This window comes from Triticum dicoccoides, chromosome 5A (genome assembly GCF_002162155.2).
Source record: "Triticum dicoccoides isolate Atlit2015 ecotype Zavitan chromosome 5A, WEW_v2.0, whole genome shotgun sequence".
In the NCBI taxonomy this organism is placed as follows: domain Eukaryota; kingdom Viridiplantae; phylum Streptophyta; class Magnoliopsida; order Poales; family Poaceae; genus Triticum; species Triticum dicoccoides.
This window is the reverse complement of record NC_041388.1, coordinates 686,284,660-686,297,281: the sequence shown is the minus strand read 5'-3', so window position 1 is coordinate 686,297,281 and position 12,622 is coordinate 686,284,660. Positions and strand designations below refer to the sequence as shown.

At 44.6% G+C, this 12,622-nt stretch overlaps 1 long non-coding RNA gene and 1 pseudogene across 1 annotated transcript; one reads left to right on the top strand and one right to left on the bottom strand.

Annotated features, from left to right (window-relative positions):
* Nucleotides 1-6,704: 6,704 nt before the first annotated feature.
* LOC119304157 lies at nt 6,705-8,395 on the top strand. The gene is made up of 2 exons (XR_005148121.1): nt 6,705-7,688; nt 7,791-8,395. It is a non-coding gene; the product is annotated as an uncharacterized LOC119304157 (long non-coding RNA).
* A 720-nt stretch (nt 8,396-9,115) lies between these two features.
* LOC119304156 lies at nt 9,116-11,282 on the bottom strand (annotated as a pseudogene).
* Between the last annotated feature and the right edge of the window lie 1,340 nt (nt 11,283-12,622).

Here is a 12,622-nt window from a genome sequence, read left to right as displayed (position 1 = left end):
ATCGAGTAAGGCATCGATCAGAGAGCAACCGTGTGAGGTTGGAAGTGCCGGGCCGGGCATGGCAGTGGCCACGGGCGGGCGAGGCAGAGCACGAGCGGCACATAGTTATATTGTACATTGGTTTTTACCTCGTGAAATTCGCCACACCTATAAATTATTCCTGCCTTCGCCACTGCATGTATTCATGACTGATCAAAACAAGCAAGACACACCAGTATGGTACGCCCTCCGTCCCATAATATAAGAGTGTAGTGTCAAAAACGCTCTTAAATTATGAGGCGGAGGGAGTAGTTTTCAAACAAAAGGGCACAACTTGCACTCTGGGAAAACTGGGCCAAGGGCATATGAAAGGAAATGTATGTCTCCATAGCATACCTTGTTTTTTCAGTAATACAACATAGCAGAAAATAGTGGCACAAGAGTATGCAGGACATACTTTGACAAAATTAAACATGTCTAATACGTTTCATCAGAGGGCGCTTCCTCTTCACTGCTCTAGCTTGGAGCTCTCGAATCTTGTAAGTTTGAATATAGCAATGGTAGGGCGGTATCGGAGATTTCCATGCAAGGACCTTAAATGTCCCCCCTTGAGGCTTAGCGGTTCCATACAGAACATCTACTGCCGTTATCTTGGGAACTTCCTCTTCGGAAGAGCATGTCTGATTAGTATCAAGAACAAGAATATCTTCAGTAGGTGTACCCATTGCTTTAACATACACAGGTCTATTCTCACTAAGAAGTTCATGCGGATGCCCACCAAACTTACAGAGATGATTTTGTATGTACCCTCTTCGGAATGCCAGAACCTTGCACCAGAAATTGATACTAAAATTGGCTCTCAAAACACATGCAGCGATGCTTGCTTCAGCGAGATTATAATTCATCAACTTTGCCATCTCCATTGCCAAATACACAAGCCTCGGGTGCATCTTGGGATCCGTGCTTCCAGACGTCATCACCTTGAAGAAATACCAGAATTCCTCATCAGACAGATGCTTCAGTACTAGAGTCTGTGTTGTTCCAAGCTTTGTGATCTTGTCAGATCGGCTTGTGATAATGATTTTACTACCACTTGTAGTGCTCTGTCGGCAAAGAGAGCACATGCTTTCCCACAGATCTTCGTCGAGATCCCCTACTATGTCGACGATGATCAGCAATCTCCCGTTATTCTCATGTCTTGCTGCACATCTGCCTCTCAAAGTGGCTATATCTTGAGCTCTGAAATTATCATGCCTGAAAAAAACAATCTGGGGGAAATGATCACGTACTCTTTCGTCTTCGCAGATATGAGCGACAAGACTGGTTTTCCCAACATTCTCCGGACCAACAATTGGGAGGACACCAAAGCTACAAGTACAAGATTGTGTGCGCAGCAGGAAGTTGGTAACTACTTCTGTCTCCCTCTGGCGGGCAAACATGCACTTGTCCAGCAAGAGATGCATGATGTAAGGCTGACGACGCAGGCGAGGATATGTTGTCAGGAACCTCACCATCTCGCTGGCATCAAGAATCATGGTTCTCAAACTGTCAAGGGCCTCTTCAAGCCCTTGTGATGTTTTGTTGCTGTTGGAGAGGCAGAGCTGTTGCGCGTAACGAAATTTGGTCACCGCCCCAGATTGACTCGCAGCCTGAATATTCTGCTCTTCTTGTTATGCTTGGCATCTGAAGGTGTCGAGCACATAGTAGCCTTGGTACATGGCATACCTCAGCATGCTAAGCTGCCGGAGCATTCCGTGGTTTGTGATGTGCCGCCCCATGGCCTCGTCGATGATGACCTGCCCCCTGAGTAGAATCCTCTCTAAGCCAGCCTCCACGACCTTGGCCGGCAGCTTGGAGTATTTGTTGACGATGGAACTCACGGATCTTGATATAAGTTCACCCATCAACGCAGAAATGAAAATCTCCATTGGTGGGGACTAGGGGGGGTTGTATCCTTGGGAATGAATGAACACCGAGCTTGGAAGTTGAACAGTTGATGTCTCTGCAAACTCTTTTTATGCTCTGCCCCTGCCTCCTCGGTCATTGCTGGTTAGCAAAGTCATGGTTCCTGGTCAAAAAAGAAGGGTCGATTTGGGACTAGGGGTACTTGTATCCTCAGGAATGAACACTGAGCTTGGAAGTTGATGTCTCTGCTGGTTAGCAAAGTCAAGCTTCCTGGTCATACTAAAACATTTTACCATTCCATAGACTTGACTGACTCTTAATGCCAGGTACAACACCCGATCTCTTCGGGCATTGTTGACGAGCCATCACCACACAGATTTATCTAACTTTCTCTATCAACCGAACCTGGCTGAGAACCAACTCTTGGATCTTTGTTGATGGACCATCACCATGTATTTCTTTCTATCAGACAGACTTGACCGAGAACCAACTGCTGGGCCTTTGTCGCTGAAACATCAATGCATATTTTTCTCTCCATCAAACTGACTTGAATGAGGACCAACTCTTGGTTCTTTGCTGCCAACACTTCATTGTCTGAATCAAGGAGAGACTTGCATGCACTGACCAAGTCCTACCAGAGTTTCAGTCTACAGAAATTTCTTTGTGTCCAAAGGAGCCCTAAATCATTTCACACTCATTAACTCTGGTTTCATTTGATGCACGGACAGTCTCTAAACTTGATGACCATTTTCAGAACCGTCCTTGAACTAAAACTTACATTTAGTTCTCAAAGTTGCTAAAGATTACCTGCTAGTCTGCTGCCATATAGGCCTTAAAACTCTAACTTATAATTTGATTGAAATCATCCAGCAATCTTCAATTTTAATCCGCAAGCCACTTGTTCAGCTAATGGGTTTTAAATGAATCGGAAAGAAGGGAGAGAAATCGAAAGCAACCTGTCGAAAGGGAAACGGGAGCGTCGACTCGTCTCTTGAGGCAGTTGAGCTGCAGCTAGCTAGCCTGCCGCCACGGCGAGGGCGGCGGCGAATGGCGGCGGACGAGTTCACAGGCGATCCGACGGCTGCCCCTTCCCCCACAATCTCTTCCTCGCAGTTTTTTTTTCTTTGAGAAATTCCTCGCTGTTCTTTTTTTTGGATTAGAGGTGCTGCTCTCGCACCAATTGGGCCAGAGCTCGTCGTGGAGGCCTTGTGAACTGATGGCCTTCATATGGGCCGTTGGCCAGCTGAGCGACTGGCCCGCTTACTGAAATGCATAAAATATATACTCTTGTACCTATGAACATTATTCCGAACTAGCAAATGTGCCCGTTCGTTGCAACGGGAGACAAAAAATTATGGCTAACCAAACAAGTATTACTCAATATCCTTATATATGAGCGTACTCTATTGTTGTCATTTTTTTCTCACCCTAGCCGATGATGGCCGCGATGTTCACGTGATCACAATGCACTCGACATGGTAAATCCCAAGGCTATGAGTTTGCCAGTACATGCCACACTTGTCATTATGTTGCGCAAGGGAACGTTTAAAACTTTAAAAACAAATCTCATTGACCACGAACTACTCCCAATGCCAAGACATATAAAGACTTTTGAAAAACTAATCAAATCCTAGACATAAAATACTTTTGAATCAGTGAATAGTTTTTCGAATCGACAATTTTTCTTTTGAATTTTTTATTTTCTCAAAAGAAAATCATGAACATTAGTTCTGTTTACAATTTTTTTGAATGTATGAACCGGTTTCGTATTCATTAACATTTTTTGAATCGATGTTTTTTTTAAAAAATTGGGGGAAATTTTAAAAACAGATTTATTTATTATTATTATTGTGAACATTTTCTAAAATTTCATGGACATTTTTCTCAGATTCCCGAATATGTTTTGAATACATGATCATTTTTTAAAAATCATGAAGTTGATTTTATTTCCTGACCATTTTTTACAAATTGTGATTTTTTTATAATTTTGCGAACAGTTTTGCAAAACCACCAACATTTTTTGAACTGCAAACTTTTTATGATTTTCTAAACATTTTTGAATTCACATATATTTTATGATTTTTTTATCAAACTCGCAACTTTTAGAATATTAAAATCCGGAATTAATTTAAAGAAGAAAGAAAACAGAATGAGAAAAGAAAAGACAAAAATGTAAAATGAAAATAAACAGGGGAGTGAAACCCCGCACATGGGCCGGCCCATGAACGCATAGAGTGAGAAAAGAAAGATAAAAAATTGTGGAAATTGGGGATCGAACCCTGGTCTCCCCGCTAAAAGAGCGATCGGCCAACCACTCTGATACTCATTGTTCTATAATCTATGCTCGTCGCGCCCCTATAAAACAACGAAGGAGGCGTCAATTTTTAGTCCGAAAAATCGAATCGTTTTTTCACTTATGGGTGGCATTGGTGGGTAATTTTAACCAAGTTGGAGGGTAATTTTAATGACGGACGACCGGAAGCAATAGCCGCTTTATTAGTATATATATATATATATATATATATATATACTAGCAAAAGGGCCCGTGCGTTGCAACGGGAAAAAAATATAATTTTCAATGATCATGATCACAATTTGGTATCATCGAGATACACTATCACTCTCGGTTTTGTGAAATCATGAACATATTTGAAATTGTGAATATTTTTCAAATTCGTGAATGCTTTCACAAATGTTTTAACATTTTATAAAATCAAGAACATTTTTTAACTCATGAACATTTTATACTATTTGCAAACAGTTTTTTTAAATCGTGAACATCTTTTTCACAATTTTCTTGAATCGGCGAACATTTCTAGAATGGATGAACATTGTTTTGGAAATTGAATGAACAATTTTTGATATTCACGAGCATTTTTTTAAATGCATGATCATTTTTTGAATCAGCGAATATTTTATGAATGAATAAACTATTTTGTAAGTGAAGAGAAATTTTTGAAGTTTTAGGATATTTTTCTATTCATGAACTGTTTTTGAATTGGTGAAATTTTGTTCAATCTCATTAGCATTTTTTAATACATGGACTTTAAAAAATCATGAACATTTTGTGATTTCCCGAACATTAGTTTTCAAAATTTTGAACATTCTTTGAATAAGCAAATATATTTTCATAAAAACACGAACATTTTTGAATCCATAAATTTTTTTATGATTTATTAAATATTTCCTTAATATTTTCAATTTTTGGAACTTTATTGTAATAGAAAATATAAAAAGAAAAAACAAAATTTTAAAAATAGGCGGCCCGGACATGGCCGGACCCAAATGGGTGCGCTGCTTCTTCTCCGATAGAAGTATAGAAGGTCCCTACTGCATATGCCGGCCCAGGCAGGGGATTCCCTTGTGTGAAACGTGTTTTATCACTTATAGATGGCATTGATGGCTCATATTTTGCAATTTTATGGACAATTTTCATGACCATCGCAACAAGCAATAGCCCTTTTATTATTAAGCTAGTACATATGTCCGTGCGTTACAACGGACGTAAAAAAATAACAAGACCGACTTCACGTGCCATTACACCCTACTGGTATCAACTCTGATAAATGTTGAGAAGGTTACTCTTGTCTCTCTGAGATGCATATGAGCGTGTGTTGCCACGAGTTGGGTTATCTTTTTATTTTATCATGAAGTGTTTTTTTTTGGATCATGAAGTATTGATGTGAAGAGGCCATCTTAACGTCCTCTGTTGGCGCATATTTACCATCAAATGGAAGAATAGATGCATGATACAATCTTTTACACTATGTTTGGATGTTGATATTGGGCCTCAGAATTAGATATTGGCATTGGTCTGGCCCGAATGTCGTTGTTTGGATGGCTGTGGCATTCGGCATTGGAAACGAGCTCGAATATCGGCCCGACCGCGGCAAATTGCGCGCCTGCCTTTCTCCAATTCGGACCCGCAACGCTGGATATTGCCTTGTATTCGCTAGCCAGAGCCCCTCCCCGCCAACTTACCTCTTCGTTCCCGCTCGAGGAAAGGCAAGAGGCGCGAGCGACGGCGCGATTGAGGAACGCCAGCGGCAGCGCAGGTGAGATCCCTCCCCCTCCCCCTCCCCTCCTTGTCCTCCCCGTCCTTCTCTATCCCCGGCGAGACTCTGTTCGTCCCCGTCCCGCTTCCTCCCCGTGCCAATCATCAACCCCCTCCCCCGTCTCACCAGCCATGGCGGCCAAGGTGCTCCCTCCCCGTGGCGGCGGCGGCGGCGTGGCGTAGATTGTATTCTTTGTATATAGTCATTCAAAAAATAAATGAAGATTGCATGTATTTTAGTTTCAAACATTACATGGAAGTTCAGTTTTCATCATATGACAAATGAGCAATTCCAATGTGGAGGATGACCATCCAAACAAGCTTCAGAATTGGGGCTCTCATCCAAATTCCAAGTGGCAATTCTGTGCACATCCAAACAACAGAATTCGGGTTCAATGTCAATATCAAAGTCAAGCAGATTTGATATTGGGGTCAATTCAATTCCATGGCCCTCAATATCAACATCCAAACAGAGTGTTAGGGAGAAACATGCAATGTAATTCATTTAAAAGATTTTTACAGAATTATCAAAATATTTAAATTCAATGATTTTGATTACATAGGCTTTTTTTTGTTTTTATTGAAGATGATTTGTAATATTATATTTCATTCCTCTTTTGTTTATATAATATATAGTTAAGGATTACAGAAAAGCAACCGGCTGATAAAAATAACGTTCCAGCCGACACGTAACCATCACGTGTACGCACGCCTCGCTCTAGAAGTCTAGAGATTCCCTAAAAAAAATGTCTAGAGAGGCCGCTTATCCATTCGTCTCCCGAAGTCTCCACCTCCACCTCGTTCTATTCTGTCGCTATCTCTCTCATCCCTATCTGCACAGGGCCGAGCGGTTGTTGCTTCCTGCGAGATTTGCCGCCGTGATACACTACGCGACGTGGGCGGCTTCCCCCGAGCTTGCAGGCACCAGCACCCCACTCCAGCTCCTACCCTCGCCGCCGACGGAGGCCACCACCAGGTGAAGCCTGCGTCGTGGCTTCTCCTCGTCTCTCGGCCGTGCCCCCGGGCTGTCCTGTCATCCCGGTGCTCGGGAGGTCCGGCGGCGCGTTTCTCGGTGGCCTCCTGCCGGCCGACGGATCCAGGGCGGCTGCTCCTCTCGCCGCGCCTCCCCGTTACTGCGGCGCGATGTCCCGCCCCTCCTTACTTTTCTTCCCTCCTCTGAGCTCCATGGGGACCAGCGCCGCCCAAGTTTCCCCGCCCCCGGGTTCCGGTGAGGGCTGCGGCGATCCACGGCTGCTGGGCTTCTTTTCCTACGGGGCTGGGGAATTGGGAGATGCTCCTGCTGCTGCCAGTCATGGGGGATACATGTTCAGACGGGAGATGATGAACCGGGCAATGCACGCCGCGGCGAGGGGCGACGACCTGAAGATCCTCAAGGAGCTCCTGCAGGGTTGCTCCATTGCTGGTGCGTACCAGGACGCCCAGGGCGCCACCATCTTTCATGTTGCTGCTTCAAGGGGGCCAAGTTGAGGTGATTCTGCTTCTGAATCTTTGATATCTGATTGCCTCAAAGTTACATCACATTCCTTTTGGCCTAGTTGATATGTCGTTCACCGCTATATGTACTAATCGTATTAAACAGCATTATTTGACCCGAAGTGGCGATAAACAAAGATAAATCTATTCAACTCTGAGATTAGTTGCTAGTTTGTGAGACATCACACATGAGAGCTTCTGTTTGACATGATTGCTGCTATAAGTTGGTCTTATGAACATTCAACATGCCATCCAGGTTGTAATTCTGCTTGTACCCTCCCCTTCTTCCTACATCTCAATTCCCTCTCCCATGCTTCTTTTCTCTAAGAGCTCTCTCTTTCTTCAATTTTTTCTGCAGAGAGATGGCCATGGCTGCCCGATGCCCGAGCGTCGCCGGCCAAGGACCCGCCGGCGTCTAGACCCCCTCCACGCCATCCCCATCTCGCCGAAGACCTGCACCAAGTCCCGTCCAGAGCCTGCGCCATCCTCGGCCCCCGCCCCGCAGCTCTACAGCCCGAGCGCTTCAGCCGCCTCGCACCCGATGTAGAGGAGAGGAGCTCCCTGCCACGAGCCTCCCTAGCGCTAGCAAACCAGCAGGCCGACCCCGCCTCCTTCTCGCTTCCCTCCTCCTTCCTTTTGCCTCCCGCGGCATGGCCGCCGTCCCGTGCCCGGCGGTGGAGAAGACAAATGGATAAGGCAGTTTAATTAAATACTGTGAGTGTAATTGTAACTAATATAGGGGTGTTTTTGTAAAAACGAAGGGTTCTCTCAGATTCTCACTTAAAGTAGGACTGCGGGTTGAATTCTGAAAAACGAAGGGGCTTTTCTGTAAAAATGCCCGACGTACGAACAGAAGCAGTAGGTGCTTTATTAGTAAAAAAAAAATAGGTAAAGATATATATATATATATATATATGTAAAAATAAAGATTAGTAAAGTCGGCGAGATTTCTCAAAAAAAAAAGCATATCGATGAAAAAAATCTAGGCTACTACAAAATTGATATAACCGTTCCATAACTTACATGATCTTACCCATGTGGCATCTACAGGAAATTATTTGCATCACACTAATGAGTCATGGCAGTCGATAGCTTTAGTTTTTTTACAAGTTTCTTGTGTGGATCAGACTCTTGCAGACTGATGCGCTACTGTGAGGGGTGATCAATTCAGAGACTACGGTGACAGATGCGTTGAAGGGGAGGTTTATGCAGGAAGCACAAAAATTGCCACCTCCGAAAAGAAGAACATGTTCGCCATCAGTGGAGAAGATGCAAATCTTTGTCAATATCTTCGCAGCAGGCGAGGCCATCACCGTTGACGTGGCAAGCTCCGACACGGTTGCTGCTGCGAGGAGTAAGATGCAGACGAGCGGGAAGCTAACGGGGTCTTGTGTGTTGGTCCACAGTGGTAAATTCCTGCAGGATCCGTGGACCCTGGCTCATTGTGGCATTCGCAGAGAAGCCACCATCCATGCTGAGTTCTACCACCACGGTAGCTAAGGATCATCAGGTTCGCTTCTCAATTATAGCTAGCTGTTGTTCCTGAGGGGAATATGCCAAGAGTAACTTGTTGCTAGTTCTTATCTGAATGATGCTTATACCGAAACCGAAGCAGGATGTCTAAATGTCATCGATGATCATGTCGCCTTGCATCAAGACAGAGAATCTAGCCATGCTTCACTGTAGACAAACACACTGTCATATAACAGGCAATGCTGCACTAATAGTGATGTGATACAGATTTTTAGCATCAACCAAATTCACAGATTTACAGGAGAGCGTGAATGTCAGGGCCTTGCGAAACAAGCCCTTGTGCGAGATTGGGCTTCTATGTTGTTTCACCTCTCTGGGAGAATGCATTCTTTGTAATTTAATTCCCCTTTTCTCCTTACAAATCTTCTTGTAAACTTGTCTGGTGCCCCTTGTGGCTTGGAGTGGAAGTGTTCAGGCAGGCGTAAGCCCAAATAGGAGAACATGGCACCACCACTGGTCAAACTAAACAGAGGCAAATAAAACTGCCACCAGAGCTTCATCTCGATCTACCGGATGTAGCCGTCAAGTTGATCAGGCTTCATCCTGACCGGCTGTAGGCATCAGCTTGTGAAATTCACAGGTGATGGTAGATTCTCTGGTGATGTTATAGTCAGCAACAGTGCACGAGTCTCTAAGATATCTGCTAGCATACAGCAATTTATGACCACATCCAGTCGGCATCGACACCTTATCCTTCATCCTGCTCTTGATGGTGGCAATCGTATCGGATCTCACAACCTGCACGGTTATGGTCTTACCCCAAGGGAACTTGACAAATATCTGCATCTCCTCCAGCCTGCTGATGAACACATCAGTCAGTGCCGTCTCTGAAGTCAGCAATGCTCGCAGCAGCGCAACAGCCTGCAAGACAAGGTCCAGAAACGCTCACGAAAATCACAGCAAACTGAATTTAGCAATTCTGCATTCATTTCACAAGCATACCTCCCTTTTCCCGACAGCAATGCCCATCTGCAGTACGTTAGCCTTGTCTATCCCACACCAATGCTTCATGATAGACATGGCAGAGGCCTGATGCACAAGTAGATCATCGCCGACGACATAGTTCCCACCCTCAACAAGCTCAGGATGCCAGCAATAATGTGTGTTATCATCCTTCGGGCACCGGCAGGCAAGCGCCCGGTATGACTTGATGTTGGTAAAAAATGTCAAATGGCATAACGCCTGGATCCATGAACATCATATTGGAGAGGACACCTGTTAAGCGCCCAACATCGTCGAGATCAGTGACGCTTCTATAGAGATTGTCGAAGCACCTGCCAAGATGGCAAGTGCCAGCCCCCATGTTCTTGATCACACAGCTGATAGGGTAAGTCAAGAATCCGAGGAGCATGTCGACAAACTCATGGTTGCATTCGGCATACATGACCTTCTTTTCACGGGTGTGGTAAAAGACCTTTATCTTCCATTCTGAACCTGCAGAATCTTGATCCAATGGAATAATATTCTGACGGATGATCGGTGTCATAGTGGCATGAGTGGCCTTATGATTATCAGTTCCCTTTGATAGAAATGCATCAGTTAGTACGGTGTCTGACGAAAGAAAGGCCTTCAACATGGATAAAACCTAAAAAATTATAAGTGAGTACTCCAGGTAAACAGTAAAAAATTGATTCCACTCTACAAACGATGCCATCAAAAAACCTTACTTGTGTCCTGGAGACGCTCACTTCCACCTCCTCAAAGCCATGACCGATACCATCAGAATCGAACGCCTGAGGCAGCAATAGCATGGTGCTGGTGGATGCTAGCTTGATTTTCATGTCATCACTGATCACATACCGTTCTTTGCCACCTACAAACGTCTCTTTGCAGCCTACTTGCTCGTAGACATGCAACACTCTAGCCATAACTAGGGAACACTTGCAGAGCCTGGAAATCTCAAGGTCATTGGTACTGTGAGTTGACTTGCAGAGCCTGGCAGTAGATCAAGAATAAGAATTTAGAGCACATATAGAGTTCTTTTCAGTACACCAAGAGGGTTATATATATGTATGTGTGTGTGTGTGTGTGTGTGTGTGTGTGCATACTGGAACTCATTGGTGTGAGCAGGCGTGAGAAGCATGCCATGGCAGGCCTCAACCTTCAGCAGGCTACTGTTTCTGAGGTGGTCGACGCTGTCGCAGAGGTTGGAGAGGCATCCCCGCAAGGATGACGCGCCTGTTGCGCAGGACTGGAGTGCAGAGAGCGGCAGAGTGAGGAAGGATAGGAGGACATCGACGAAGTCGGAGCCCGCGTCAGCCAACAACACACGGTTCCGCGGCCTGTCCATGGCGAGCTTGATCTTGATGATGCCCATACGTCAGCTTATCTGTTCCTAGCCCTTCGCCAATCAGAGGTTTAATGCAGCCGCAAGTAGTGTTTTGGACGAAGTTCAAGCAGTGGTGGAATGCAGCTGCAAGTATCAGATCTGTATCACCATAGATATAATTAACGAGCAATGGTTGTCCTAAACAGCAGCATGCATAAAAAATCATCATCAAGATGTGAATGGCGGCAAACTGGCATCGTACAACGATCAAGACGTAGCGGTCAAAGCGCTTACTGATACTTCCTAGAACTTCAATTATTTTGAAACAGAGGAAAGTATAAGTTAAACTCATCTATAGCATTGATCAACTATTGCAAAATAGCCAAAAGGGGACCAAACCGCAAACAAAGTCGTTGGCACCAGCCGAAGTTTTGAAAGCTAAAGATTTATTTGGGGATAATACTCAGTTGCTAAGTCTCGATGGCGAACAGTTTAATTCTGGCAGGACACAGAACTGCATGTTAACTTCAAAAATCTTCGACAAGTTAAAAGAAGTGAACCCACTGAAACTTTATTAACTATGAACACTTAGATACTCCTACCAAATTGCTTGACCAACATTTGTTTGCACTAACATAAGCAGCCAGCAGAATGGACATGTCAATCATAATTTTAGACATATTACACCAGGTCAAAACAAATCAAGGTGGACCAATCCGTACAACCTCAATCTGAACCCTAAACGTACAGTCTGAGAGGAATCAGCTACGCTTTATCAAATCCAGTCTCTGGACCGCTCAATAGATCAGGTCCTCGAAGCAAACTGAAAGAAACACGGTGAGGGGAATCGGACGCGAACCGTAGAGGAGATGGCAGCGGGACTCGGCTTCAGAGAGTGGAGCTGCTCGCCTGCTACCACCGGCCCGCCAGGCGAGCCACGGCGAGGGCGCAGGGCGATCTGCGGCGGCGACGGCGATCGGCGGCTGCGCGGTCTGGGTCGGGCTTGCAGCGTCCGGCCGCTGCTCTCTGCTCTCTGCTCTGCTCCTCTCCCGTAATTTCCTTCTCTCCCTCTCCTTTTTTTTTTATTTCGCTTTGGAGGAGGTACTCCGCTTTTTACTCCGGGATGACAGAAGCCGGCCCATTTCTTAACGTTCAAGATTTCGTCTTGTCACGTTCCAAACATTTCAAATTTAGGATTAAAAACAGAAGCTACTGAATAAAAGTAGAATATGCAGTAAATTATTAGAATATGTAGAAAACAATACCGGAGACAATGAAATGAATAAAAAACATCCATACATTTGTAAACGAAAATAATGATCATTACAGTTTCCCGATAGTTCATAAAGAATGTTATAACTTGTTTTCCTGTATACCACCTATGTCAA